This window comes from Garra rufa, chromosome 7 (assembly GCF_049309525.1).
Source record: "Garra rufa chromosome 7, GarRuf1.0, whole genome shotgun sequence".
Lineage (NCBI taxonomy): Eukaryota > Metazoa > Chordata > Actinopteri > Cypriniformes > Cyprinidae > Garra > Garra rufa.
Genome location: NC_133367.1, coordinates 37,681,495 through 37,686,401, shown reverse-complemented (window position 1 = coordinate 37,686,401; position 4,907 = coordinate 37,681,495).

Here is a 4,907-nt window from a genome sequence, read left to right as displayed (position 1 = left end):
AAAAACGGATGCTCAGAGATCGCTTGTAAATTTGTAAACTTGTCCCAAACCTGTATGACTGTCTTTCTTCTGTACAACACAAAAAGAGACACTGTAAAGAATGTCCTGGCTGCTCTTTTCCATAGAATTTAATTTTATTGACTGTTGAACCAAATACGCTCACTAACATGAAACATGTAGCGAGTGGCTAAGGAGGGCATATTTGAAGGTACATAAATGCGACCATGTGGCTTCATAAAACTTCACACAGCAGCCCATTCACTACTATTATACTTAAAACAGTGCTAGGACAGGACAAAACTCTTCCTTTTGTGTTCCACAGAAGACAGAAAGTCAAGTATCGATGAAGGAACCTGTCATCCATGGCTGACCTCATTAGCCAGTGTCATCAAACATCTGATAAAAACACTTCCTCATACTTTCGCAACTCTCCTCGGTTGGTTGTGTAAGAACAGAGCTCATTGTTTTGAGCAAACAGGCGTGAAATGAGCTGTCAGTCAGCATGCAGAGCTTTTGTGTGACTTTGTGGTAACAGGAGTGTAGTGATCGGTAATTTGGGATTTCCAACTTTAAAAAGGGATTTGCAAGAGTGATCAGAGCCTGTTGATGGTGGTGCATATTTGCATGCACTGTCTATGCTGTTTTAGCACTCGACTCACTATAGGAATTATGAAAATAAGGTTATGGTGCAAATGCAGACCAAAAAATATGCTGAATGCAACTTTCACAAGACAATTCCTCATCTTGAAGGCCAGATTTGAGTGCTTGGTTGTGGAGGACGCGGCAGACTACCACAATCTGGCATAGTTCACAGGGACAGTACAGCCTTGCTCAACCACTCAATTCCAAATAGTTTTTGAGTCATCCTTTGAAGCATGCGAGTTTTTTTTATTATTATTTATTTGTTTTTGTTTTTTTATTATTATTTAACACATAGAAAGACAAAGAATACATCATCCCACATTAAATTAATAATAAAAACAACATGTTGAGATAATCTAAATCCTGTTTTCAATTTCAATGTTTCAATTTTTTCCTGTTGATTGTGTCTAATTTTAAATATACTGTAAATACTAACAATTCTGTATACTTTTGCTTCATTAATTTATTTAATTTAAATCTAAAAATTAAAACACTATAATTTAGAGATAAAGCAGTATGATGGAGGAGAAATTAAAAATTAAAATAATAATTTTAGTTTTTGTTATTATTTAAAATGTGTAAACATAAAATATATAACTATAAAAATAGATATTTTACAAAATGTTCTGGAATTTTAAATACTAAATATTTCAAAGAGAATTGATTTGACTAGATACAGACGTAAAATAGAAAGAAAACATACATAAAATCATCATATAAAAAAGCTTTATATTTTTTTTAGTTTTACTCATTTTATTATATTTTTATTTATTTATTTTTTTGAATGGAAATGGAAATTTTTTCAAAATGTTCTGCAATTTTAAATAACAAATATTTAGAAAATAATTTATTTGACTATTTATACAGACATGTAAAAATTTATATAAAACATACTTTAAAATATTTATATAAAAAGCTTTATATTGCAAGTTTTAGTTTCAAATTTAGTTTAAGTTTTGGTATTTTTATGAAGTGCTTTGTCATTTTTATTATTTATTTATTTTAATGAGAATTTTAAAATTTAAAATTCAACATTTAAAATGTATACTTAAATTTGACTTAAAATATTATAAAACAAGCCTTATTTTTTATTTATATAAAACAAGCTTTTTTATACTTTCAGTTTTTGTTTAAATCTTTAATCTAGATTTGCTATGCTTAGTAGGTTTTTTGTACTTCTACTTAAAAATATAAAATGTTTAAAATAAATAATTAATTTAATTTGTTTTATTTCAGTTGTATTTTATAATTTGCCAATTTAATTAATTAATTCATTTTATTTTTACATTATTTTATTTTATTTTATTTTCCACTTGCAAATTTTATCTCTTTCTCTGCTATATAATTAATCAATTGTAATTAAGCCATTTTTGTCATTTTTTTCTTGATTTTGAAGATCATAGAAATGCTATCATGGATTTTATCTGCTGTTATTGGATCAAATAGGAACTCAAAACTAATATTTGTAATACTTTCCATTCATAACTGTAGAAGTTTACCCAACTATGACTATGTCAGCTTTCTTTCTGCCGTCAAATGTTTTAAAGAGTCCATTAACATATTAATTACATATTATGTAATTTATATGTGATTGTGTTAAATGCAAATGCCTCTTACTTAACTGATATTGACATGACCATCACACTGCAAGTGCAAACAATCAACTTTTTCTTCAGAGAAATGCCTTCATTACTCTGTTAATTTCTTAAACATTTTTAAGCGGTTTACCTCGATCTCGCGCAGGAGCTCGGACTGGCCGCAGGTCTCCAGGTCTTCCAGGGCTTGGCACCAGAAACTGTCCTCCTGCTCCATCATGAGGCCGTCGGCATGCGGCTGGCTGCTGTATCTGCGGCAGACGCACACATTGCAGCCAATGAGCCGTGAGCCACTTAGGCTGGCACTCACATCCGGCACACTGGCACCAGCCTTGGCACATTAAGACGAACCGCAAGGCTGGGTGGAGAGGAGCATCCTGTGAGAGAAAATCTGTAGGCCTGAAGCACTACTATTATAGCAGACTCAAAATTAAAACTTGCCCTCGGCGATTCATCAAATATTAAATACAAATAATTAATTAAAAATAATGAGGAATAACTCTTTTTTTTTTACTGTAAGGCATTGTTAAATAATTGTTAATATTTTGTGAACGACTAGGCTGTTGAAAGCTAGACATACAGACAGGTCATTTGAGAGTAAAACTTTAAAAGCTGTAAAAGAAGGCGCCACAGTAATTTTAATATAATGCAGTTTTTTAGTATTTATTAAAAGGTTTTGTATTTGTATTTTCTTATTGTTAGTTTAAGTTGTAGATTTGTGCCTTTTGTGCATAATCACAGAGTGCTGATATACAGCCTTATCTCACGTCTACGAGTGTAATATTGCATTTATACAACAGTTCGACGGCACAAGTGTGTAAATACATAAGAAACAACAACAGAGGATCTTTAAAAACCCTCTTTTGTATAGAACTACTTCCTTCCGCCACAGATTCAAATCTCAGTTTGACAGTTAAACAGCTGAGCCCAAGCCTCCATTACTAATTCGAAAACATCACTTTAAAACTAGTAACGAATGAATGTTGAGTTGCTTGATAAAAAAGCTCACTGTATTATGTGGAGTATTATTAAAGAGAGGTTGCATCTGATACAGCATTCATTCTTCATATTCACAATTTAGTTTGAATGTCTGCTGAAGAAAGCGATATCTTTGTTGTAACATTAATATCCTTTCATCTGTTAAGGGTGATTTCTGATGACAGCGCTGCTCAGTGCATTTGTTAGCTGCGTCAAGCTGTTGTTGAAACTCAAAATAACTTGAACTTGAACTGTTTTGAACTGTGTTTAGTTTTCAGGCTAAAAGACTTTACTGCTGACTCTTTTCACCATCTAATGGTGGAACAATGTAACTAAAATCACCGTCACGAACGCAAACACTGTTTCTCAATACTAAACACTTTTAACCCTTTCAGTGGTGAGTTTAAAATATTCTAGCGGACCCCTGATAGTGAGTTTTTTTTAAGCGACCGTTATTTTAGAACGTTCGTCCTTATTGTTTCCATGGCGACGCGTCAAGCTTGTCACGTGACACAACACAGACACAACAACACTGTATGACAGATAGATCGCTTTTATTTCGTTTTTTCTTTTTTATTCAGAATACTCACACACTTGCTTATCATGCCATGAACTATCTGATATTCCGATTCATAAATATGTGTGAATTAGTGCGTTTCGTCGTTTAAAACCCTATATAAATGATCTGGATCGTGATCTGTAATGTGAGATGGGCGCCGCCATGTTTGTTCGCGCTGCCGTTCAGAGAGTCCTGTCAGCCGGCTTTACAGCACGTAAATACATCCGTTTCTCCCGAAATACATGCAAGTAAGTGGCTGGTGAAATAGGAGAGGAATAGAGTGAACTTTTTAGTTACTTAGCCTATGTGTATGTGATATGAATAAAACACATCTGCAAATTATATTTGAATAGATTGTTATTTGCTGCTTCCATATACATCTGTGTGTATTTTACAAACTCTAAATGTCTCCTTTTACTAGTACTTATGTGTATTTAAATGTCTGAAACCTAAAATAAGTGTTATGTGGTTAAAAACACTGCATAGTTGTGATTATATGACAAGCGCAGAGCTCGTCCGTCTCTGGCTCAGCGCCAGCCAGCGCGCCAAAGCGCAGTTTGAATTTGTCAGTTGCATGACGTCACCGAACGTTCTAAAACCCATATGTGGGACCGTACTCCCAGGGGCACAGAAATTAGAATCCCATATGTGGGACCGTACCGCTCAAAGGGTTAAATACTACTATTTTTTATATAAAATATTACTTATTGAATAATAATATTTAATAAACAACAACAACAATCATAAAAGTTCACTTCAGTCAAAATTACACAGGCAGCGATCTGATATATAACATTGAATTTACATAAACATGATGAGATTTTGCCAAAACTATTTACTCTGGAACAAATAATAGTTTAATGAGACCAAAGACTGCCTGTTAGATTTATCCAAAACAAATTATATTTGAATGTTTAACCAGTATACGGACATCGGAGCCAGCGGTAAATTCCAGAAGATCTAGACGAGGTGAGGCTTCTCTCGTGTGGGTTTATGAGTGCAGTATTTATAAAAATATTGCCCACAAGGCTATCAGCGCAGACGATACTGGATTATGTGATACAAGTTCTGATATCACTCTAATATCGCACTTCAATCAGCCAATCAGATTCGAGGACCAGAAAGAATTGTTA